Here is a 27,626-nt window from a genome sequence, read left to right on the forward strand (position 1 = left end):
TTTTCATTCATCCATGAGAGACACAGGCAGAAGCAGAGACACAGGCAGTGGGAGAAGCGGGCTCCCTGCAAGGAGCCCAATGTGGGACTCGATCCCAGGACCCCGGTTTCATGCCCTGAGCAGAAGGCAGATGCTCAACCACTGAGCCACCCAGGCATCCCAAAATATTATTTTTCAATAAAAGTTTTGTACAACTTCTGAAACACAGCTAAAGCACTGCTTCTAGAGAAATATATAGCCCCAAGTGTGTCCATTTTAGAAGAATACTGAAAATTAATAAGCCAACAATTTCTCTCAGGAGATTAGAAAAATAGCAGCAAAACAAATGCAAAAATAATAGAAGGAAATAATAAAGGAGAAATCAGTCAAAAGAATCAGCAAAGTCAAAATCTGGTTTCTTTGAAAACATTAAAACTGATAAACTTCCACTGAGATTAATTAAAAAATAAAAGAAACAAATAACTATTATCAGATTTTCCAGATATAATGAATAAGTTTAAGGCAACAATTTTGAAAATTTATATGAAATGGACAAATTCCTAGGTAATACAGCCTATAAAAACTGACAGAAGAAGAAATAGAAAAGCTGAAAAGGCCTAAAGCAATCGTTAATAATTGTTAGTAAATCATCAGTGAAGTATTTGAATCTTTAAATGAAAACCTTCCCACAGAGAGAACTCCGGGCTCATACAGGCAAAATTATACCAAGAAAAATGAATTCTTGTGGAGATTAACTAAAGTTGGAATACCAGCTCCATCAGTTAGGAAAGGCAGTTCATAACTAAGTTATTGACAACAAACAACCTCAGAAATCTCATAGAAGATCATTTTATATATACCATATATGTATGTACATAAAATATTTATTCCTATGTATACATGCTATGTTTACTGCATAGAGATAATATAAACGTATATTATACTATAATATAATAAAATACAAACCACATAAATATCAATATAATATATAATATTCTCAATATTATATATGCCATTCAAGTACTATACAAATAGTATTATATTGTGGTATAAATTCTTCTTAGTCTTAACAGTCATAAACTAAAGAAATACAGGTGGGTTTAAAACTGTTAAGATAATCGAGATGTACAAGGATATTCAGCAAAAACTCCTTGTGTGAAATAAAATAACCTAGAACTATAATAATTAGATCGAATATTTTATGGTATTCACATACAGTGCATTAAAGAACAGAGTCTAAATTTTTCCAGTCTTTTGAACTTTGTAGGATTTTGTTTAAAGCCTAATATATATATCATATTTACAAATGTTTCATGCATGTTTATCATATTTAGAAGAATGACCACACTGGAGGGCATGAAAGTGGCATTCCCAACATTATCTCAAAAGGGCCCAGGAATACAGTTTGCAAATGTAGGGGAGTCAACCTCCAAAGAGGCAACCTTCAACTAATACGAGACAGGAGATGGGATAGAGGGAGAACTAAAAGCCAGCTGACCCTTTCTTCCATCACAAGGCGTGGTTTCCTATAAGGATTTTCTGGAGAAGTCTCACGCACCAAGCAACCAGGTACCTCTTTATATTCACAAAACAGGAGGCAGCTCAGTGACGTAGTACCTTAGCCTCATTCTTTCTTATCTCAGGTCCATATTCTTTCATGTTGTTGACCTGGAATTTCACCTCCCAGTAAAATACTAGTTCTTTAGTCTCAGGCTTTTATACCTGGGAATCCCAACACAGGCAAAAGAAATCAATGAAATTGAGTTTAGACAAATAAGGTAGTATACTAGTTGATAAGATTTGCGGAACATCTCTGATGGGAACAGAGATTGAGTTGGACTTAGAAGGGAATGGGCATAATTTCTATTGTTTGAAAATAGAAAGTTGATATGAAGGAAATAGAAAACAATTTCAATTAGAAGAAATAGCATTACCAGAACAGTAGGAGGCGATATTACAGATATTACAGAGACAAAGTGTAGAATTCATTTCAAGGGGGTGGTTCCAGGTAGTAAATATTGGGTCATTCAAATCTGATGTTTTGTAGACAAAAACACTTTTGACTGGAGAAGAAAAGCCTGTAAGTTACAGAGAACATAATTAATCATCATTAGCCAGCACAAGTCACCTGGTCAAGCCTAACTTCAATCATGCAGGGAAATATAATCTTTTTCCAATGAGGAAAAAAATACTGAGGAACAATAACATAGTTTAACACAGTAGGCACTCAACAAAATTTCCCTCTCCTCCTTCACTTAATATCCACTCAGCAGAAACTCAGATGACATATAGCCTGCCTTGTTTTCATAATTTTTCACTATCTAAAGGGAACCAAGAAAGGAAACCAAACAATATCACGAGTCATATACTCCTATACTAGTCTTTGACTGATGAAAACTTCATCTTTATTCTTAGCCATTCCTTTCAGTTCTAACAACAGGCATATAACTATTGTGTGGCCAAGACTGTCTCCCAGCATTGTTTCTCTCCTTCATCAGTTTTATTGTAGAATTCTTGTCACAGGAACACTTATACCCTTAATTTCTAATCTCCTTTGCAACTAGATGTGTCCTTATACTCAATTATGTGCCAGCAGGTTGTAAGTAGAAATAACATGTGCAATTTTTGAGTAACTTCCATAAAGATAAAATCATTTTTCCTGGATAGGGCAATTTGAAGAACTGCCAGGGCACTTGTTGGAAGTCATGAACATACAAGTCAAAGAAAGACCACACCCACTAGTTCAATCACCCAACTACCCTTGATCTCTATGTGTAAGAGAAACAAGCTATTTCTTCTGGCCAGTGTTGTTGGTGTGTCTTTGTTACAGTAGTTTGGTTTATGCCCTAATTAATATTCGGCTGTTAAATTTTGTTCTGTCCTTAGTCAAGCCCCACATCTTTACTCACTGTTTCAAAATTTTGTCTGAACCAAGTTCACAGTAGGGTCTGTGGGGTAGGTCCAGAGGTGACTGTCATAATTTTAAGACCCTTCCAGTTCCCTCTAAACACTCAACAAAACTTTTTCCTCTTGGACTTCTCATTAATTGCCTGCCTGCAGACTGAGAATATTCTCTAATTTTAAATTCATTTGCAGGGCAGATTAAAAGGCTAAATTCAATTAAAATTCAAATTTTTCTCTGCTCACATTACAAGATCTACCATTTTGCTGAGTTATTTCCTTCTCTTCATTCAAATGCAATACTGTTGGGGTGCCAGGGTGGCTCAGCCAGTTAAGCATCTATTTTCAGCTTGGGTCACAATCCTAGAATCCTAGGATTCATGGAGCCTCACATCAGGCTCCCTCCTCAGCGGGGAATTTGCTTCTCTCTCTCCTGCTGCCCCTCTCACTGCTTGCAGTCTCTCTCTCTAATATAAATAAATAAATAAATAAATAAATAAATAAATAAATAAATAAACTTTTTTTAAAAAAATAATAAATGCAATACTGTTAATTCTCATCATAGGAAGTTATTTGCCAGAATTTTATTGATGTAGCTTTATTTAACCAAAATATCTTAAACAGATAATTTAAAAAGTTAATAAGACAAAATAAAATTAAATCAGTATGTATGACCCTTAAACAATGTGGGGATTAGGAGTGCCAAACCCCTATACAGTCAGAAATTCATGTATAACTTTTGACTCCTCCAAAACTTAACTACTAATAGCCTACTGTTGACTGGAAGCTTTATTAATAACACAAATAGTTGATTAACACATATATATTATATATTGTAGTCTTACAATAAACTAAGCTAGAGAAAAAAGTGTTATTAAGAAAATCATAAGGAAGAAAAAATATATTTACAATACCATACTGTAAAAAAATCCTTGTATGCCTGTGCCAATCAAAACAGTGTTGAGCACTCGAGGGTCAACTGTAATTGAAATTAAAATTGCTCTTTTGTCAGTAAGTGTACATTTACACATTTATACAATATCTCAAACAGACAAAAACAAAAAAATGCAGGGATAGTTTCTTTGAGGAGTAGAAGGGCATTTTCCCCCAAAGATTTTAACAGTTGTCCTATTTATTACCTGATAATGTTTAATGGAATTTGCAATAGGAAGGTAGTGTTTCTGTTTACCTAATATTTAGAATCAGATAATCTCTGTGGATGATTGGACAATAATCTATTTTATTTTTATTGTCCCTGTAAAACATTGTGTTCTCCAATGTTTCTTAACTCTCTACTTGAAAGTGTTAATGAAAACATGCCCTTGCCTACAATTGTTTTGTAAAATGTTTATTGTTCCTATGACACAGACAGCCTTTCTGAATCACCAACAGTTCATTCCTTGTCCTAAATTTGGATGAAGTCTTAAAGATGCTTGAAGTATCTATATGTGCCTCATCTGCCTTCCTTTCATCCTTTCAGAATTCCCTTTAGACTGCTCTCAAGCAACTACTATTACATTTCTCATACCGGCCTCCACAACCGGGCCATGAGCTTCCTAGGCTCACGGACTACATTTCTTCCGTCTTTGTATCAATGTCTGTTAGTCAGGTCTTCAATTATCAGGTACTGCATAGTCACGCATGAATGGATGAATGGATAGAAATGTAAATGAATGGAGGAATAAATACCCATGCACCAGGAGAATCTCAAATAAAAATTTTCCTCTAAATAAGGACAAATAAAAGTGTTAACTGTAATTGAAATTTATCTTTTGTAAATACACATTTCCTAAAATCACTTACCTTATTATTTTTAAAAGGTTTTATTTATTTATTCGAGAGAGTGTGTGTACATGTGTGTGCAAGTGGGAGGTAGGAGCAGAGGGAGAGGAAGAAGCAGACTCTCTGCTGAGCAGGGAGCCCTACTTGGGGCTCGATCCCAGAACCCTGAGATCATGACCTGAGCTGAAGGCAGACACTTAACATACTGAGCCACCCAGGAGCCCTGTTACTTACCTTTTTACTGACATAAGATATTAGCCAGGTCTTTACTTGGTAAGAACTAAATTTGGCTGTTAACCTCAAAGTGCAGGTAAGGATAACATTAAAGCAAATAAAAATGGAAAGCAGAGACTGAACCTCATTAATCCATTTTTCCCCCTGGAAGGAGAATGTGAGAATAAAAACTGCTGGGTGGAGGAGTCCATGGGAAACATCTGCCAGTAGTGTTTCAAAGAGTGAAGAAGACACTTATTGTGTGTGCTATTGCCAAAGCCCCCCAAAACACATCAATAGAGGGCTGTTTGTTTTTTCTATAGTCAATAGATCAAAAGCCTGAGCAGCAGTGCGATCTGCTCTTTGTAAGGAGAAAAGGTCTATCCAGAGAACTGGGGGGACACATCTGGAAATATCTGTCGATGAAGCCGCTTGAAAAATCACCATGTAGCAGCAATAGGAGAAACATCTGTGCAGCGTGAAGCAGACCGGCCAAGGAAGGGAGCTGCTGGGAAGAGAACCACATAATCAAGACACAAGATTTGGGTGGAGACAGGCACCCCTTGAATGACAAAGCTTCCCAGATCACATTTTTAGCCACATGTAATCAATAAGGACAGTTTTCCCTTCCAAGGAATTTAGATTAACAGCACCTGCTCCAGGCATACCAGGACAAAGGCAGAGCACAGTATGTTAAGGTAATTTCTCAGGGAGATCACCAAATGTCATCGAAGAGCAAAATCTGCGTGCTCTGTGTTCACTGTGAAGCTCTAAGTACTAATGTATTATTTTTAAATCATGCATTGCAGCAGCTCACAAACATGAATTTTAACCCAAAATACCTTAAACACAGTTTTCTTACACAACTTACATACACACTTTTCAATCAAAAGTTTGAAATATTATTTGTTATCAAACTAACATGAATTCTACAGTTTTCTTAAAACGAGGTTTTCTTTTGTTACATTTTGAGCTAATGCCATCATGCTAGTTCTGAAAAATAAATATGCAAGTAATGAATATTCAGTTACGTTTCCTTTAAAATACAAATTCTTTAAGTCATTTTCTATTCCTAATGGGACAGCTCTGATTTTTTTGATAAATTAAATCAACTCGGCTATTTAATTAAAAGATAAAGTTAGAGTCTTCATTTATATCTACAGTTTTAAAATACATAGAGCTGTGAAACTAGATTAAAAGTACATTCAGTGTTTTTGTTATTTATGAAATTTGGCCTGCAAACATGGTTCTCAATATTGGTATTAATTAACAAGTTGTCACTTTTTATTAGGCTGGAATTGTTTAATGCTTTCATTGCATCTTAATCCTGTGTTTACGCTACAAAGTGCAATGTGGAGGAAATCATATAGCTATTTCAGACCAAAATATATTTGCTGTTAAGGAAAACATCAGGGAATTTTGTCAGAATCAAACACCTTGGCTTTCCCCATTGAATCATTTCACTAGAATACTGCCTAATTCTTTTAATTTTTTTCAATCCATGTTGCCAGAATTTTAAAAGAAAAAAGATATCTTTCACCTATCAAGAAATAGCATATCTTACACATATAATTTATAAATTAACTTTATTCTTTGGCTCATTTAATCCTTCTGCACCCTTGTATTAAGGTGTTACTAATCTTATTTATGAAAAACAAAAGTGAAGTTCTGAAGAGTGATTTCACTTGCCTCACGTTGCATAACTGATAAATGCAAAACTAATATTTGAACCCAGGTATTCCGATTATAAGTCCAATACTTTTTTTCTAAGCATTTCTGAAGAACTTGAAAAAGCTATTAAACACTTATAGTCTCTAGCATAAGCTCTGCAGTGATTTATGTTATTTAAATTAGTATTCGTCAAAATCATGTGAAGTAGCAATTATCTTCTTTATTTTAGCAGGATAGTTCTAGAGAGAATAAGTAATTTGCCTAAAATGACACAACTGATAGGTCGCAGAGCTTCCATTCAAATATCAGCCTGACAGATTATCCTTGATCTTTGCTACTCAGTCTGGGGTCTTCAGACAAGTAGCATGGGTACCACCTGGAAACTTGGCAGATGCAGAGAATTCTGGATGCATTCAAACTGATGAGCATTTTTCACAAGACCCCCAGAAGACTCACAAGCAGATAAATGTTTGAAAAACACTGCTCTATAGTCTGATATCAATATTTAATTTATTAAAGAGCATAGCAGAACACAAAGAGCCCACCTGCTTGTATCTAGCCATCCCTTCTAGACTCCTAGAAGGGTAAAGTCTAAAACCCTACCCAGCAGTGACCATGTATTAGTAATTGCCTAATACATGTTTGCTTCTTTGGTTAATTGGATATATAAAACAAGGATTTGGCCAACATTTTTTATAAGTAAGATGTTTTTTGTATTTGTTGCATGTATCAGGGGATGTTAGGCAGGGAGTAGGTTATTTTACTTCTGCTGTGCCTGTGACTAAACAAAATATAAAACTATCTTAATAAAATGTGATTTTTTTTTCAAAATATTGTCTAGATAGCTTAGGTATTTTTTTTAAAGATTTTATTTATTCATGAGGGACCCAGAGAGAGAGGCAGAGACCCAAGCAGAGGGAGAAGCAGGCTCCCTGTGGGGAACCCGATGTGGGACTCAATCCCAGGACCCCAGGATCTGACCTGAGTCAAAGGCAGACACTCAATGGCTGAGCCACCCAGGTACCCCAATAGCTTAGGTATTTTTAAATTGGGTTTGCTTCTTATGTTTTTGGAAAATAACATTTATGATGGGAACTGAAGAGCTGCTCTAATATATGGCTATGGCAGCATTTATATCCTGCTATGAACAGCATAGAGAGGAAGGGATATATTCAGGAGACTTAGAATCTCTGTGAAGAGACACAGAGCTACAGACTTGGAGAAAGGAGGTAAGACTGACAATGGGAAGGAGTGACAATAATACAGGCTACTCTAGTGGTTTGGGTCTTGGAGACTACATGACAGAGGGATAAGCAGAATAAAAAATAGATGGAGATTAAGACTCAAGAAAGTTTGGAAGGTGTACTAAGAAAAGGAGAAACAATATTATGTTATGAATATTATATCTTCATATTAATAGTTACACTATTAATATAATGTACAAGGTATAGCATAGAACTATAATTATATATTAACATGATATGATATATGTTGATATTATGTTATCAATAATTATATTTTTTGGAGTTAAAAGATGAGAAAAGAAATTCACACCTATTAGCTTACCACGTGCTAGAAACTATGCAAGGTGCTTTTATGTATTAGATTGTTTAAATTTTACAATAATGTAGAGAGTGTTTCATTTTTCAGAGGAGGTAATGGAGACTCAAAGAGTTGAACCAATTTGTCGAAATCAAAATTTAACTCCTGCTATTTCCACTGTTCCAATCCTGCCTGAGATTCATAATCATCCAATGGGCTTTTAAAATTTTAAAGATCTGAGCTCTTCATCCATAAATTTCATTAATATCTACATATTTGTTTAAAATTCTGCAAATGTTTATAATGCATAAAGTTGAAGAACATTGCATTATATAATCCTTCCTTTGATCCATTGTGTGCAAAGCACTATACTGGACAATTAGGAAAGAAAAATTAGACATCTTATCCTCAAAGAGCATTCAGTCTACTTGGTTCAACAAGTCAGTTCCGAAAACAGCACAATATATAGGAAAATGATATAATTCCAATGTTATTCCTTCAACCTCCCAGTGAAGATTGCTATTTTACTGGTCTGTGAGTAAAAACAACTCATAGATAACCATAAACAAATTCTCCCTTTACCTATACAAATTCACGGTAAACCCATTTTCTTTACACCCACTTCAGAATAATTTTGTCTCTTCACTTACCTCTCCATAGGCACCAAATATTTTAAATTATTTCTTCATAAAGTTTTTTTTTGACTTTTTCTTATTTACCATGCCCACTGACTTTGTTTCAGTCGAAGTCATCATTACATTATGCCTAATTATTAGGCATTGTTTGCTTTTACCACTTAGTTTCTGCCTGCCATATTAGATGTCAGCAAGAATATGGAGTAAGCAAAGGTCTCATATATTTTTTAATGGAAATTGTGAAGAGCTATGTAAATTTCTAATAAAACTAAACACACATCTACCTTATGACCCAGCAATTTCACTATTGGATATTTTTCTCAGGATGGAAAAAAGTATATAGGAATATTCATAGAATCTTTTATTCCTAATAGCCTCAAACTAGAAACACCCACATGTTCATCAATAGACAAAAAGATAAACTATAGAAAATTCCTACTCAGCCATAAAATTTAGCATACTAAATTAAAGAAAAAGCAAAACTGATCTATGGTGAAGAAATATCAGAATATGGGTTGCCTCTGAGGCAGTAGTTAGAGAAACCAACCAACAGCAGAAACAAGATAACTTTTTAGAGTGATAGTAATGTTACATATCTTGATAGAAGTCTGTTTTATAAATGTACGTGCAGTTGACACATTTAATGGTATATTTAAGATTTGAGCACTTATTTTATATCAATTTTACTTTTAAAAATAACAGTAAATAAACTTTGAACCCACTTTACTGATATACATGATGAAATGTTTAGGGGTGAAGTATATTGATGTCTGCAACTTACTTTGAAATGAATTAATAAATGAGATGAATTGACTTGTAGAAAGAGGTATATATAGATGGACATGTGATAAAGCAAATATGCTAAAATGTTAACTGTAAAATTTAGGTGGTAGTATATAAATGTTCACAGTACAATTATTCAACTTCTGTGCTTTGGAAAGGTTTTATAATACAACGTTAGTGGAGAAAAGGGACATGGCTTCCCATTACTTCCCAATATACACACTCTGTTCTAGTAAGTGCAACTGGCTTCTACTTGACCATCCTCATTCCTCTCACCTCTGTAACCTTTCATCTATGAACCCCCTTTTTTCATACTCAAACCCAACCATACTCAAGCTAAAGGATAGCCTCTTCCTCAAAATTGATGACTAATTCCATCGAAAGTGGTATCTCCCTCTTACAATGAAGCTTAGTTAACTTGATGGTTTTCACTTGTCCTTGATTGCAGAGTGCAGTGATGTAGCATAGGCCATGCTCTAGAGAAAAAGCACCTTGATTTAATGTCAGCTCCAGAACTTAGTCATCCAAGAGTCTTCGGCTTGAGATTTCTCATATGTAAAACCAGAAAACTCCCTTAGATGATTCCTGTAGGGAATAGACACATCACTGTTAATGTCTTCCGCCTGACACATAGAGCCCAATCAATGTTAATAATTACCTCTTTGATACTTATACTAATAGCTTACAGTACATCTTAAATCCTATAAATTCACAGCACAGGTTGACAGACATTGTTTCCCTGCCTTCTTCTGCAAAAATATATCAGGTTGGCAAACATAAAGTAGCCACTGAGAAACTATTTCTTTAATGAATGAATGAGGAAATAAGTGCTTTAGTGTGTTTTACTTGTGTGCTATGCTCTCTGACTCTTGTCCAGAAATATAGCCTAAACTAATCTCTTCCAAGTGGGGTATAGCAACATTACTTACAAATAAAAGACTATGATTGTTAATCTAACGCATGCTCTCCACTGTTGTTTTTTTTTTTTTTTAAGATTTTATTTATTTATTCATGAGAGACAGAGAGAGAGAGAGAGAGAGAGGCAGAGACATGGGCAGAGGGAGAAGTAGGCTCCATGCAGGGAGCCCAACGTGAGACTCGATCCCAGGCCCTGGACTGAAGGCGGCACTAAACCGCTGAGCCACCCGGGCTGCCCTACATTGTTGTTTTAGAAGCACATCGATGTTTTGACTGTTTTAGAATCATAAAAATAAATATTTGGTATGGATTGCCATTCTACAAGTGTTTCCTTACATACTAGGATGAAATTAGCCATTCATCTTCTAGAGTGGAGAATTCTGGAGTTCCAGAGATGCTGAATTTTGAAGGCCTGTAATACAGAACAGAATCAAACAAACATGAGTTTTATGTCCTGTTTCTTTAGAGAAATATTAAAACATTGCTGGAAGCTGTAATTTTACGTACTTCAAAAGCGAGAGGAAATCAAACATTCTACAGGATCATGGTAAGACTAAGCCCCACTCATCGGTACTGCAGTGATGACAACACAATCATTTTTCTGGAAAAGTAGAAGCATAAGAAACTTATGCTCAACTGTGTGGGAAAAATCAGCAAATTACACAGCAAGCTGGAGGGTCCACCTTACCACAAATACAGAAGGGCCCTGCAGATATTATAAATGAGTGCAGTCTTTTGGGAAGTCTATCAGAATGATGAGTTTCCGTCCCACAAGCTTATACACATTTTTCAGAACTCCAGAACCATGGAGTGGTTAGAGATCATAACGGCCTATGTGTGAACAATCTCCTTTTTACATGACATAATGAGTCATTAAAGCTTATGCACAGATGGCTTTAAAATGTCAAGATAGCTACTCTGTACTTCTCACTACCCAGAACTTTTAGAGGAGTTTTCATGTCTATAACTTATACAAAAAGCCTGGCTAGAACACAGTTCTAAAGAAAGCTCAGTATCTTTGTTCTAAGGCTTTGAGGCTAAGGCTAGGTGCTTTACCCCAGCCTTGCATCCTGGAAAGAAGGTTCCCAGTCATGGAAAGACTGGAAAGAAGGTTCCCAGTCATGGAAAGACTGGAAAGAAGATATATGCGGTAACATACTACTGGAATAGCTCATGATAAAGGAGCCACAAAGGGCTGTGGCCAAGTAAAGGGGTACATTTGGTGAGGGGGGTTATCTGCTCCTGCTTACAAACTGGCACATTTAACAAGCAGCAGAAATTGCTCATGCTTCCCTCAAGAGGAGAAAAGGCTGCCTTGAGTCAAACTGAGGTCTTTAAGGGTTAATGCCTCCAGTTCACCAACAGAGGAGCTCTTCAACCAGGGGTATCAATCATTGGAGTCTTTTACTTGTTTACTAACAAGTACCTCCTGCACTGGCTGTTGGTTCTCACAAGTATTTACCAGGTGTTTACCTATGTAAGAACAATGAGGGCCCATTGCCGGTGAAGGCTAGAGATCTTGTGTAGCGAGGTAACACCAACTCTAGAATTAATTTACAAATATCATAATCCACTTAAGATCTCAATCTCCTAGTCTATTTACTGCTACCCTGATAGTACCTAATTACCTAACTCACTGAGAAGTGTGTCCACTAAATAATCCCAATTAGTGGGGATCCCTGGGTGGCTCAGTGGTTTGGTGCCTGCCTTTGGCCCAGGGCACGATCCTGGAGGCCTGGGATCGAGTCCCGCGTCAGGCTCCCGGCATGGAGCCTGCTTCTCCCTCCTCCTGTGTCTCTGCCTCTCTCTCTCTTTCTCTGTGTCTATCATAAATAATAAATAAACAAATAAATCTTTAAAAAATAATAATAATAATCCCAATTAGTTGCCCTCAATCTCATTGTTTGCTCTCAGAGTGACCTCCTTGGATTCACTCTCATCCTTTCTTCTCTCAACTTCTACAGACTAGAATTGCTCTTTATGGTAGTCTGGCCTCTCAGACGTTTCTCTTGATCCTCCAAGGTTTAGAAAATCCCTATATTTTTCAAACACACGAAAGAGCTGGCAATACTGATACCCTGTATCAGATGCTCCCAACCCCAGAACACTTGCATTGAGCACCTTCAAGAACATACAATACTAAATCATAAAAGGATGCATTTCCCTCTTTATTTGTTTTGTGTGACTACTATAACAAATTACCACAAACTTGGTGGCTTTAAACAATAAAAATTTATTCTATTGCATTTCTTTCAACCAGAACTCTAACATCAGTGTCAATGGACCAAGATCAAGGCCGTACACTGCCTCTAAAGGAAGAATTGGTTCCTTGGCTCTTCCAGTGTCTGGTAGCTGCCAGCACTCCTTGGCTTGTGGTTTCATCACTCCAGTCTCTGCCTCTGTCCTCACATTACCTTCTCCTCTGTGTATTCTTCTTCTTTTTTACAATTTGTGTCACATCTCCTGCCTCTGTCTAATAAGGACACATGTGATTACATTTAGAGTCCACCAGGATTAGCCAGGATAATCCCCCCTATCACAAAATCCTCAACTTAATCACATCTACAAAGACCTTTTTTTTCCTTAGCAGGTAACATTTATAGTTTCCAGGGATTAGGACCATCTTTCATGGCCATTATTTAACGTACTTTACCCTCTAGTCACCCTCATCTTATTCAGGGTCCTGCCTGTGGCATCAACATCATTTTGCTCCTATTACTTTCTAAATACCATTCTTTGTTGTATGAATCTTATTTAGATATGGTTATATACTAAGGACTGCAAGTGTAAAGCTCATCCACTACGTATAAGGGAGGACTTAATCTGATACATGAGATCATTTCAAGCAATTCTTAGAACAAATAAATATAAGCACAAAGGACAGGCCTCCATTAGCTAAGGTAAACCATCAGGTTCCCTTTGCCTTTATCATGGGCATATCAAGGCACTCCATAAGGAAGAGTATATAAAACATACCCACAGGGTAATCTTAAAATGGTATTAAGAAAAACAGGATAAAACATAAGTCATGAGAACTCAGAAAGTTGTACTGGCCCCTTGGGGCCAGTTTGACTCAAAATGGAGAATGAGATGAGACAATTTCATGAGCCTACTAGCAAAACTGCTATCACAGCTTTAGGAAACTATAGACTTCTTTGATTGCACTCTTTATATTTTCTGAAATCTCTGTGCTTCTTGGCACCCTTCGTCATTTGTTCATCCCCTCACTCATTTAATCCACAAGTATTTATTGAATGCTCAGTATGGGCCAGGCACAGCATTATCCCCAGGCTATGCAATCCTTAACAAAACAGACCTGTCTCTATCCTTCTTGGGCTCACAGTGTGAGAGAGTAACTCCCTGCTGTTTAATAGTAGGAAACTACTGCCTACCTTTTCATGTCTGTTATCATTATGTCCATAATGACATAGGAGGAGCCCAGGGCCAGTTGCTTATTAGCAGCACATCATGAAGATAAGAGTGGGTCTAGAGTGAGCAAGTCCTAAGACTAACATGAAAATAAAGGAAGCAGAGGTAGAGTAACTCAATCTGCTGTGCCTCCTCAATTGGAGATTCTCCTTCCAGGGAAAACCCATGATGTGCCTATATTTTGTTTCACTTATTTTTATTTTTTTTCTATATTTTGTTTTAATAAAGAAGTTAGAATTGCTATAAAGGCCTTCAGAGCTCTTGGAGAATCAAAAAAGCAACATGATGAGTCCTCTCATGAGCCTGCTACAGAGCAGCTCTGGTTTCATCTGGTTTACATTTTGGGCTTTTAAACAAAGGGTTCTACAACAAGAATATGAAGATTGAAAACTCCTGCTTTAAAGGAGCCAACCCCCATAGTGACCAAGAAACCTCCTGCAACGTGACATGCATAGGAAACAGCTTAAAATGCAAGTACCCTGAATGGGGGGCACCGTCTTATATGAAAGATAAACTATTACATTAATGTTTCACCAACGACAGTAACCAGTGTATTGATGATAACCTGATTCATTCTGGTGTTTCATTTCTTTCTCCTGTGACAGGAGACATAACCAGGAAGGGAATGAAAAAAGGCAAACTTGTTTCTCACAATGCTTGTCACCTGTCAAGTCATAATTTCCCTGCTCATGTTCTGAATGTTCTTCCCTTTTGAAGCAACTATGAGTTTCTGAAGAGCTGTTCCTGGGGATTGAAAACACAAGGATCATAAGAATTGCATAAGTTAAATAAAAAAAAATAATAATTAGTTGGAGGGATACTGGGTGGCTCAGTGGTTAAGTGCCTGCCTTTGGCTCGGGGCATGATCCTGGAGTCCCGGGATCGAGTCCCACATCGGGCTCCCTGCATGGAGCCTGCTTCTCCCTCTGCCTGTGTCTTTGCCCCTCTCTCTCTGTGTCTCTCATGAATAAATAAATAAATAAAATATTTAAAAAAAATGAGTTGGAATCTGGAAGTTTGATGAAAATCTCTTCTTACCAATTGTGTATGTATCATTTTTATTATCTTGTGAACTTTTAGAAAGATGAGTGAAATTCCTATTTCCCAGACTACACTAGCCTCTAAGATAAGGTAATCACAACAATAATTATCAGCATGTTCTGGCCCTATTTCTGTACAACCTAACTTTCAAAAAAACTCTTCCCAAAAGATTCTGAGTTTTCTTCAGTGGTATCTTATGCTTTGGCACCAACTACTGTCAGGCCCTTTCATTCTTGCTCACAATCACAATTTCTTTAGTCACCTTTAATGTCAAAAATGGCAGCTATACCATGATGATCACAAAATCACTCAGAATGAACTGGTTAAGAGTTCTAGCACTTTAATCAGACTACTTGAATCTCAGTTGTACCAAGACCTGAAGGGACCCTAAAGATAGAAGTAAAGATAGCACGGGGATGTGTACAAGCACTAAATACCAGGAGGGACAGTGGGTTTATGCTTGCATAAATAGGCAAACAATGATAAGGACCAAGTTGCTGATTCCTCTTTCCCAGTGCCTTGGCTCTGCCTGCCCCAATGTCTCAGAATGCAAATACAACTCTAGGAACAGAAATGGAGTGTATTGAGAACATTATCCCAATACTTTGCTACTTCCAGAGGAATCATGTCCATATAGACAATAAAGTTCTATTTTCTGATCACTTGAACTCATTGACTGATAACTTTTCCCCTTTATGTAAAATTATTTAAATGATTAATCATGCAAAAGTAATCATTCATTAAGTCTAAAGATATAATATAATACATAATTATAAAGTGATATTTATACTTAGGTTTAATATTATGTTTAATTAACTACTCTAAAACATTAATAGTTTATGTTATGTATATAACTGAATTTTATATTTTTCTACACTGTTGGATCTTTTTGGATAATTCATTTAATCGGCCAATATTCCCCCTAAAATATTTCCTGATTTTTCAGCTTTTCGTTGCCTATGGTAAATGGTTTATTAAATGAATTGGACTCCTGCATTCATATTTATGGAGAAAAGAACATACTTCTATTCCAAAGAATCAAGAACGCAAGCTATAAATGAGGTATTGGTGAAATGGGCCAAATTCTCAAGTCCAGGGCCCCTAGGAGAAAAGGCTTTTAGACATGTAAATTGAAGCTGCCCTTTCTCAGGCGTTCTCTTTGTTTATTTAAAGAAGTTTCTAGCTAATCTCTTTAAGTACAACTAAAAACTAAATCTGCATCTGCTAAATTCCCTTCGAGAACTTAAAAATACATTACCATTTAACAGGGGGTGAGAAGCCCCTCCCAACACACCAACAACCACTGCACCTGAAAATTTCAGCTGCACAAGAGAGATTGGGCAACAGAGTATTGTTTTAAGAGAACAATAGATCTTATAGATTCACTGGAGACAAGAGCAACAAAGCAACTACTGGAAAGTCTGGTAAATCTTAGCATGCATCTGGAATTGATAGGAAGAAATGACATAGGACCATTATTTGTCTTATATGAATTCAAAAAGTCATCTTGTCGAGCACTGCATTTTTTTTTCTAGGGATATTTGTACTTCAACATAGTATAGCTCTTTCTTGTACACAGATGTACATGATGAATGAATAGAGCAAGGGCCCTTGGTTTCAATGTTCTCACCCTCCAAAACTGAATTATACCAAGATGCTGCTAATTACACAATAGTTCTTCTAAATGAAAGCTCACAGCTCATGGCAACAAAACTCACAGTAGGGGGTTTTAATGGATAGTATAATATTGAATAATTGACTCTTTAGCCCTTGAAGTGGTACTCCACTTTTAAAGTTAAAAAGGCAACCAGATTTGAATGGAAAGGAGCCATACAACTAATAAGGAGAAGAAATAACACCAGATGCCAAAATAATTTCCTCTTTACCACGTTTCTTCCTCCGTACACATTTCATACATTTATTAACAGAGAGGATTATCTTGTTTACCATCTCATCAAGATTGATTTATTTTATTGAAGACACTGAATGGAATAGCAACTGGACTCAGGTAATAGAGTTCATTTTTTCATATGCTGAATAATTACACTATGATTGATATTAATAATTATTTATTATTATTAGCTACCACTTTTTAAGCACCAAGATATCATGGTAAGACTTAAGCATTAAACTGATTTTCTTATCAGTCTATGTGGTACTATAATATTTCTCCTGTAGAAAGGAAAATGAAGACATAGGAGTCAGTAAGTTGGTTAAGGTCACACAGATAATAAGTGCTGAGGAGGTATTCAAAGATAAGGCTTTCTAAATCTAGTAGGATATAGGAGATTTTGACTAAATGGATATTATATTTCAAATATACATTTTTTTTTAAATCTATTTGACTAGAATCGTAGAAATGCTCAAAGCCCTGAACGGACTAGTTCTAGATCCCTTGTTAAGATTTTAAGTTCCTAAACGAAATCATTGTCACCTTTTATAATAAGGATCTGGTGGTGTCTCAAGCATATAATACAGAAGCATCTTCTTTCTCACAGGGAATCTCCTTGAGCAAGGAGTCAAGAACCTTTAGATGGCTTCCCACCTATTCAGGCAACACTGGGACAATTCTAAATCTAACCTGCTCCTCAGTGGACACACTATTGGTATTTTAAGTGAAACAAATATTTGTAGTGCTGAGTTGTGCCAATCACTACAGGACACTTGCATCCTTGCCTACCACCCAGTAAATATCAATGATGCCAAAAGGCCCCCCACACACAGATACAAGCCCCTCTGGAGGTGATACTGCCCCTAGCAAAGAGCCACTGAGTTCATTCTTACAATATCCTACAGTCATCAGGCAGCTGCTATATAGTTGTAAAAAGCAGTCCTGAACTTTCCCTGCAGGCTTACATCATTTTTATTCGAGTCCAAGAATGTTAGGAGCTGATAACATGCTGCCATAGGCAGATCTGGACTGAACCACTGCTCTGGGGTAAAACGATGTAAGATCAAGGGAGAAGGGCTCGGGGGTCAGATCAGAATGTGTAGACGTGGAAAGATGGTCGGTCGCCATACTGAGTCATAATCATTAGTGGGAAGGAAAAAAAAAGGGAAAACACATTAGGAAGTGCATGTCTCCAGTTCACTGGAGGAAAGGAAGAGTAGTAAAGCCCAGTTCGGGCTCCATTTGTCTGGTTGCCAACTTCCCACATGCTATTGGCTCATGACATGGTAATTCTCTGTCTGAAACCTAGCAGTTCTTTGTGCCTTTACAATCACTCCTCAGTCACCTAGTAACTACCCGTAGGCCCCACAAAAGACAGGCCAACTGTCTACTTTCATGTCTGTTGAAACTTATTCCTGAAATATGTCACTAGAAGACTAAAAAGCTTGATGTCCCGTTCAGCACATTTTGAGTTATATTTTTGAAAGAGGATGTTTGGGCAATGACACACAAATTACATGCACAAAGCCAAATTAATTATTTGCAGATATGTAGTATAATTATATGGTTTTATGCTATCCATCTGTGAACCTTAGTCTCCCCTGGTGCAAGTACTGCTTACAATAAAAAGATTTAATAGCTTTAAGAAAAATGTATTATACTTACATTTGCACGAAAGGAAAGCCTCCATTATTTGATGGCATTCGTGGGCTTCTATGGGTGGAGGGGACCTTGATAGGCCAACTGGTCCATTCTCTGGTGTTTAAGAGGAATCACTTTTAAACAACCTTTGAATGATGGTGGCAAGGAACTGTCACAGCCACCTGAAAAAAAGAATTTCATTATTGAGTATCTTTCATCTTCAGGAAATTCTTCTGTTACTGTATCTACATTTTCTGCAGTAATTTAAACTATTTAAAATCATTTGGTGCCCAGTGATCCCAGAAAACACCCAGTGGTGTCCTCTTTGTTAGAATAGGTCATGGCTGAGAGTTGTTATTCAACGATTTTTACCTCCTATTATCAGTACAATTAACCTTCCCTAACAGGTCTTGTTTTACAAAACCTAAAAATATTTTTAGTGATAAAGAAAATTGTGGGACACCTAGGTGGCTCAGGTGGTTAAGTGACTGCTTAGGCTCAGGTCATGATCTCAGAGTCCTGGGATGGAGCCCTGTATGTCATGGGCTCCCTGCTCAGTGGAGGGGTCTACGTTTCCCCGTCCTCCCTGCTTGTGTTCTCTCTCTCTCTCTCTCTCTAATAAATTAAAAAAAAAAGAAAATTGTGCAACATGACTTGCCAATGCAGGATTGCAAAATGATAGAAAGATCATCTCAGGGGTCCTTTTATGCATTTTAAAATTTGTATTGCTATCGTCTCAGCTTGCAAAATAGCATCCTGTCTCTGGTTGTGTCCTTTCATGTCCAAGTGCCTCATTAATATGGCACAATGACATAAGAGTGAACTTGGCAATTGCATTAGTTATATAAAGAGGTGAAAAGAAAAAAAAGAGAATGGAGTGGTTTACCTTTGCCATGGGTACAGCCCATGTCTGATCCAGCAGGTCTGGAGTGCTACTAAAGAACTTGCCTTGCTCACAAGTTCCTGGTGCTGCTGCTGGTCTGGGAACCTGTCTTTGAGAACCACTGCCTGAGCTTACATAGGGATTGTAGGGGTGGTGCACGGCACCCCAAGACTCAGGTGTGGAATCTTTACAAAGCTGCTTAGCTAGTGGAGGGCAGTAAATTACTTAAACAAATTCTTGAGGCCGCAATAGTCATTTATTAGGGTTGCTCTACAGAAGTGACCCTTCAGTCTCATCTTCTAGAATGAGAAGGAAATTTCTAACAGGGAAGAGGGAATTACTTTTAAAATAGTGTATGATATAAACGGATGGGACCAAAGAATAGACTCATGTTTTCATGCATAGCAGCATGCTGACACATAAGGTAAAGGGAATAAAATGAGGGGAGGAACGTAAAATCTACTAAGCACTGTCTATACGCTGGATGCACCACATATAAGGTTTTATTTCATCTTTGCCATGGTTGTATACACCGACCCATATTTTACTCATGAAAAACTCAAAAGTTCAGAGGGGTTAATACTTTCTTTACCTGTGGTCAGACAAATAGTAAGTGGTGGAACTAGGATGAGAACCCTGGACGGCTGATGGTAAAGCAATGGTCTGTGTTCATCATATTACTCTCTTATTCCAAAACAGATGATAGATAAGTAGATAGATAGATAGATAGATAGATAGATAGATAGATAGATAGATAGATAATAGATGGACAGATGATAGATATGTAGATAGATAAATGGATAGATAGGTAGATAGATTAGATAGATAGATAGATAATAGGTAGATAGATAATAGATAGACAGAGATCAAATTATGAGAATGCTGATTGCACTGCTAAGGAATCTGTATTTTATAGGCTGAAGAAAGTTGGAATGATTTTTTATAATTTTATTTTTAGAAAAAAAAATTTTAAAAACAACCCTTGCAATAGTGTGGATCGGACACTTAAGATAATAGAATGATTTCAGAAACATGTCAGAGGTTAAGGTAATAGTCCAGGGCAGACCCAGTGAAGATCTAACCTAAGGCAGTAGCATGGAGGATGATATGGAACAAAGACATTCACAAGCTCTTTCAAAGGTCTTATCTCTTGGGCTTGGTGACTGCTTTGATGTGGGAATGAAGGTTTTTGAGGAGTCTGGGATCACTCTCAGTTTACTAACTTTGGCAGAAGACGGGGCGTGGTAAATAATTATACTATAAATCAAGATAGTAAATGCCAAAAGAAGTAGCCAGTTTGGGTGTAAAAGATGAAGAGTTCAGTTTTAAGGGCACGTTGAATTTGAAATAGTTACATCCCATAGGTAAGGAGCCTTCTCAGAACAGCTGAGGGGTGGCAGAGAAAAAATCATCCTGAGGAAAGACAGAGGAGAACACAGACTTAGGAATAAACCCCCAGGGCCATCAACTTTTTAAAAAATTTGGATATAGAAGAGGAAGTGGGTATAGAAGAGGAAGGAGATTCAAAGCACTCACCCAAGGGGTGGAGAGTGAACTGGGAAGTATGGTATCTAAGAATCTGAGACAAGGGAGTATTGAAGAACAAACAATGGTGAGCACAGACAAATGATAATGGAACTTATAAGAACCCAACAATTTGAATCATTGTAACGTGAATGGTAATAGGGTCCAGAGAAGCTCAAGTAAAGCGATTTGGGCTAAAGAGTAGTGTAGTGCATTGAAGAATTAAAGGGAAGTGAGAAGTAGAGATAATGAAATAAAATGCACTTTAGGAGCTTGGAATATAATAAATGAATATGCAGAAATCTTAAGTACATTTTTTTCTCTCTTTAAATGTCTTCAGTAGGGATGATCCTCCCCTGCTCCTAGACAAAAACTAGCAGATTCCATGACTTTTCTTTCAGTGAATAAAAATCTTGTAGGCCTTTCAAATTACAAAGCCACTCACATTTAAGTAAAATTATTCAAATACTGTAATAAACAAGCTTTCAATGTTTGTCCCATGATAAACATTTGTCCCTCTCCCATGGTGAGAAGGGGGATTTCAGGGAGGCACCTCAGCTAGGATGGCACCTCCAGCCATCCACACCTCAGCGACCCACTCAAGGGCAGCAGCCCCGCAACCTTCACTGTTGCCTCATCTCCCAACACCACGTGTTCTCTCAGCCTTTCCATGACCGCCATGCTGCAATCACAGCAGCGCTGCACTTAATCCCATCTAAAAGGATTTGTGGAGACCCTGGTTCTCCTCTTATCTCCAAATTCATGAGAAAGCCATGCAGAGCAAGGTCTAGCTTTCCAAATGGCTGCCTGGAGAGGCCTGGGACCACATCCCAGAAAGGTCAAGGGTAGGGCAGTTAATGCCTCATGAGTTGAATTTGTACCAAAGAGAGATAAGAAATGGGATCAAACAAGCAAACAAGCAAAAAACAAAACAGGTGGATGCCTCTCCATTACTTGCCCTGAGGAAACATTCCAAGGCAGGGCGACTCCACAAAGCCTGTCTGGAAAGTTGTACTCTGGAAATAAGCAACCACCTGTGTGCTTTGGTGAAGCTATAGCATGCTCAGTAATACACAGCCTGGTACACATGTCCCTCTTTCCGTATCTCATTGTCCTTCTTCCCTGATCTTACTATGTTGAGGTGACACGTCCCCATACAGTCTTGGCATAAACGCTTTCAGTACGGTTGTCTTAGGGAACTCAGGCCAGGACAGAGGTGGTTGTCTTCTTTTCTCTTTCTTCCCACTTTTCAGCAGTTTTTTTCTCTAACCTCTTGAGAGCAGGACTTCACTGCACTGTTATGCTCTGGCTCTCTACTCTGTTCAACATTGATTCTTCCTTTCCCTGGGCACTTGGTGGAGACTTTAGGGCAGATCCTCTGACAACAACTCCATTAACCCAGGCAATGCCTCTCCTTAGGCTCCTTATTCCAAACTCCCCAATACTATCTCCAGTGATGCAACTCACAGCTCTTACTTCCGGACTACCACTACCCAGGAGGACACATTTGTTCTTAGACGTAAATCAAACACAAGCCTACAATTTCCTCCAGTTGCAGAGAATACTCATATATACAACAACACATATTTATATTATATATTTATGTGTGTGTGTGGGTGTGGGTGTGTGTTATCATTCATATACATACATATCAATGATACAGGATTCTTTAAGTGGTCGCCTTGAAGCCCTTCTTATAAAGCAGAATTGACCAAATTGTACCCTTCATCCCTGAGGGCAGAGGGGAAGAGGGATACAGATTCATAGCACTCCAAAAGTTCTCCTCAAATATCTGCTTCAAAAAAATGATCTCCTTTATTTCTAACTCTAGATAATTTTATATTCCTTGTATGTGAGGGGTTCAAAACTCAAGTAATATGCTTTGGTTATCTACTTTGAAATTCTATATATGATCTGCTATAGCTTCCAAAATTCAACATCTATTGGTTTGCCTGGACCAAATCCAACCATAATATCTTCATAATGAAAAGGGTGAGAAATAATATAGTAGCTAAAGAAAGGTATAGAGTTTAAGAAGTACTTTAAAATTTTATTTTGATGTCAAGTGAAAACGATTTATGTAGGTTCAAAATTCTGTTTGCATGGACATAGTAGAGAAGAAAACATTTAAAGTTTATATTAATAAAAGGATATTCATTTTCACTTGGTTAGTTTCCTCATTGGCAAAATAGAGCTAATAATATCACTTACCATAGAGCAGTTGTGAAAATTAAGGGAAATAAAAAATGTTAAAATGTGTTAACTATGCCTGGCCCAGAACAAGAGCTCAAATGATCTGGAATTTGACTATTAAGCCAAAAAAGTGTTAAAGATTTTCTGGAATCATAACGTAGATCTTTTTTCTTTTTAACTTAACTGTTAATCTACCAGTTTTTCAGTGTTTCAGTCACTTGGAGGAGAGGAATCTGAATGGATTTACACTTCATAAATATAAAACCTCTTTCTTTTCAAGGTGTCTGCCAATTGGCTTTACTATTAATCTCTTTCTTTTATCTTCTGTAATTTTTAGAATCATTCATGTATATATATATGTAGGAATATATATAATGCTTTAGCCCAGGTTCTTTTCCCTTTCCAGGAACATTCTGATCTTTTATGTGATTTCATAATAACTGGTTTCCCTGGACTTATTAGAGTCAGTTGTTTCATTAAACTGCAAGTAAGTCGTCCAAATCTGCTGACTTCACTTGTCTATTGAGGCAACATTCACTTTTAATAAAGTAATGATAATAGAAGAATATCTAACGTACGTGGAGTGCTTACGTGTAAGGTTCTGTGTTAAAGAGATTACTTGCATTAATATCCACAGTGATCTTCTGACACACGTATTCTTACTATATCCATTACACAGATGAAGAAAACAAGCTTAAAAAGACTAGGTTTTCAAAATGATTCTTCTCCCCAAACTTGTTAATATCTGAAAAGCAACGAATTTCTGGAATGACCGACAGGAGTCCTAGTAAGGGGCAAAGGGCTATAGCTTCTTACCCAGAGGCAGTGGCCTCCCATGGAGCAGCCTTTGCCCTCACTGTGACGTGAGTCAGTGGTGGCCCTCTACCCACTCCAGAAATATTCCTCACTCATAATGAATCCACAGAGGTTTTAACTGAGGATTTCGTGGTATAATACAGAGGAATATTTACCTTGCAAAATTGCATAAAATCCTCTGGAGGATTTTCTTTCTCTAAAAAGCCCTTCCCCAAAACCAAGCCGCCTTTCATCTCCCTTTTCCTTCCTCTTTTTGTCCCTTAAGGAAGACAATCCTCTCAGTTTGAATATACCACCGAACAAACAAAAGCTAGACAAACAAAAGGCAGCTCACGTTACTTAAGCAGCTCCTTCAGTCACTTAAGCATGAGAGGGGGGCTCACCGACCCATTTGCAGTGGCCTCTCCAATGTATCCATTATGTACCTAAGACTTACTAAGGACGGAGTGTGGCGAGTAGACGTTGATACTAGGAAGAGATTTTTCTCATTAGTCCTTGCTGAACCAGGACCAAACCAATTCCCTGAAAACAAAGACCAAAACACAGAATAGAGAACAGGATGGACATGCCCTCTTAGACACTAGAATAGACGGTGCCAAGCTTCCCTGTGAGCTCTATGTATTAAGCGTTTGAATGAATCCTTGTGAATCACCCTGCAGAATTTTGCGATTTAATTAGCTTATTAATATCAACTGCTTATAGCATGTTGAGGTGTGGGTTACCCCAGAAAGAGAGGAAGAGCAGAGATGCTTCCTATTCAGAATAAAAGAGAAAACAATAAAGGACAAGAAGAAGGAAGAAGCAATGATAAAATCATTCTAGAAATGTAAAATTTTCTTTACCAAACTGTCTTTTTCAAAACCATGTTTCCAAGTTTTATCAGACTCTGACTTAGATGGAAATTTTCCTTAAAATACATACATTTTATTTTATTTTTAAATTTTTATTTACTTATTTTTAAGTAGGCTTCACGCCAGCGTGGAACCCAACATGGGGCTTGAAATCATGAGCCTGAGATCAAGACTTAAGCTGAAATCAAGAGTCAGATGCTTAACCAACTAGCCACCGAAGCACCCCAAAACACAGACATTTTATAGAGAGTGTGAAAATAGCCATATTTGGTAAATTCCTCTTCAGCATCAAATTTTGAAAACATAAGCCACATTTTTCTCACAACTAAATATATATTGCTGGTAGGGATGGCATAGTCACCAACTTCTCTTCAAGTTCCATACAAAGGCTCTTACCCTATATGAAAAAAAAAATTTAAGTTTTTGTTTAAATTCCCATTAACATACAATGTAACTTTAGCTTCAGGTGTACAATAGAGTGATTCAACATCCAGTGCTTATCATAGCGAGTAAACTCCTCAATCCCCACCACCTATTTCACCCATCCTCCCTCCCTCCTCCCCTCTGATACCATCAATTTGTTCTCAATAGTTACGAGTCTGTTTCTTGGTTTGCCTCCCTCCCTCTCTCTCTTTTTTTCCCCCTTTGCTCATTTGTTTTCTCAAACTCCACATATGAGTGAAATCACATGGTATTTGTCTTGCTCTGACTGATTTATTTCACTTAACATAATACTCTCCAGCTCTATCCACAGCATTGCAAATGGCAAGATTTCAATCTTTTTTTTTTTATGCCTGAGTAATATTCCATTATATATTACATCTTTACTCATTCACCTCCGGATAGACACTTGCGCTGTTTCCACAGTTTGGCTATTGCAGATAATGCTGCTATAAACTCTGAGGTGCATGTACCCCTTTTGAATTAGTATTTTTTTATTCTTTGGGTAAATACCTAGTAGTGCAATTGCTGAATCAGAGAGCAGTTCTATTTTAACTTTTTGAGGAAACTCCATACTGTTTCCAGAGTGGCTGTTGCAGTTTGCATTCCTCTCAACAGTGTAGGAATGTTCCCCTCTTCCCACATCCTCACCAATACCTGTCACTTCTTGTGTTCTTGATTCTAACCATTTTGACAGGTGTGAGATAACTTATTGTAGTTTTGATCCGTATTTCCCTGATGATGAGTGATGTTAAGCATCTTTTCTTATGTCTCTGTTGGCCATCTGGATGTCTTCTTTGAAAAAGTATCTATTCATGTCTTCTGCCTATTTTTTAATTGGATTATCTGTTTTTGGGGTTGAATTTTAAAAGTTCTTTATATTTTTTAGATACTAATTCTTTATCACATATGTCATTTGCAAATATCTTCTCCCATTCCATAGGTTGCCTTTTTTTATTGATTTTTTCCTTCACTGTGAGATTTTTATTTTGATGAAATCTCAACAGTTTATTTTTGCTTTTGTTTTCCTTGACTCACAAGACGTACCCAGAAAGAAGCTGCTACTACCTGGGTCAAAGAGGTTGCTGCCTATGTTCTCCTCTAGGATTTTTATGGTTAGGTCTCACATTCAGGTCTTTAATCCATTTTAAATTTATTTTTCTGTATGGTGTCAGAAGGTTGTTCAGTTTCTTTTCTTTTTTTTTTTTTTTTTGCATGTTGCTATTCAGTTTTCACAGCATCATTTGTTGAAGAGACTTTTTCCTATTGGATATTCTTTCTTTTTTGTCAAAGATTACTTGACCGTAAAGTTATGGATTCATTTCTGGATTTCCTACTCTGTTCCACTGATCTCTGTGTCTATTTTGCTGCCAGTACTATACTGTGATGATGACTACATCTTTGTAATTTAACTTGAAGCCCAAAATCATGATGCCTCCAGCTTTGCTTGCTTTCTCAAGGTTGCTTTGGCTACTCGAGGTCTTTCGTGGTTCCATACAAATTTTAGGACTATTTGTTCCAGCTCTGTGAAAAATGTCATTGGTATTTTGATAGGGATTATAATAAATGTGTATATTGCTTTGGGTAGTATAGATATTTAACAATATCTGTTTTCCCGATCCATGAGCATGGGATGTCTTCCATTGCTTTGTGTCCTCTTCAGTTTCTTTCATCAGTGTTTTATAGTTCTCAGAGTACAGATCTTTTATCTCTTCGGGTGGGTTTAGTCCAGGTCTCTTATTATTTTTGGTGCAACTGTAAATGGAATCCATTCCTTGATTTCTCTTTCTGCTGCTTCATTGTTGGTGAATAGAAACGCAACAGATTTCTGAATGTTGATTTTGTATCCTGCAACTTTACTGAATTCATGCATCAGTTCTAGCAATTTTTTGGTGGAATCTCTTAGGTTTTCAATATTGAGTATCCTGTCATCTACAAATAGTGAAAGTTTTACTTCTTCCTTACTGATTTGGATGCCTTTTATTTCTTTTTGTGGTCTGATATTGTGGCTTTCAGTACTATAATTAGTTAGTAGTGAGAATGGACGTTCCTGTCATGTTCCTGACTATAAAGAAAAAGCTCTCATTTACTTCCCTTTCAGGATGATGTTAGCTATTGGTTTTTCATAGATGACCTTTATTATGTTGAGGTATATTCTCTATAAACCTACTTTGTTGAGACTTCATGTTGAGACATCATGAATGGATGTTGTACTTTGTCAAATGCTTTTTCTGCATCTATTGAGATGATCATATATTTCTTTTCCTTTTTAAGATAAATATGGTATATCACATTGATTCGCAAATATTGAACTACACTTGTAACCAAGGAATAAATCCCATTTGTAGTTATGAGTGATTTTTTTAATGTATCCTTGGATTTAGTTTGCTAGTATTTTACTGAGAATTTTTGTGTCCATGATCATCAGGGATATTGGTCTGTAATTCTCTTTTTTAGTGAAATCTTTATCTGTTTATGGTATCAGAATAATG

At 37.0% G+C, this 27,626-nt stretch overlaps 1 long non-coding RNA gene across 22 annotated transcripts in view; it reads right to left on the minus strand.

Annotated features, from left to right (window-relative positions):
* Nucleotides 1–27,626, minus strand: part of LOC102153070 — a 182,183-nt gene that overhangs the window by 49,454 nt on the left and 105,103 nt on the right. For 9 of the 22 annotated variants that reach the window (XR_005353897.1, XR_005353895.1, XR_005353899.1 and 6 more), the window contains 8 exons: nt 18,451–18,608; nt 14,518–14,597; nt 10,932–11,025; nt 10,761–10,836; nt 9,998–10,091; nt 4,897–5,380; nt 3,127–3,347; nt 509–2,057 (listed from right to left, as the gene is read on the minus strand). This is a non-coding gene — a long non-coding RNA (uncharacterized LOC102153070). Of the gene's footprint in view, nt 1–508; nt 2,058–3,126; nt 3,348–4,896; nt 5,384–9,997; nt 10,092–10,760; nt 10,837–10,931; nt 11,026–14,505; nt 14,598–18,450; nt 18,609–27,626 lie in introns of those variants that run through there. The other 13 variants (XR_005353900.1, XR_005353903.1, XR_005353902.1 and 10 more) reach the window with 11 other exon arrangements.

The sequence above is a fragment of the Canis lupus genome, chromosome 1, assembly GCF_011100685.1.
Source record: "Canis lupus familiaris isolate Mischka breed German Shepherd chromosome 1, alternate assembly UU_Cfam_GSD_1.0, whole genome shotgun sequence".
Lineage (NCBI taxonomy): Eukaryota > Metazoa > Chordata > Mammalia > Carnivora > Canidae > Canis > Canis lupus.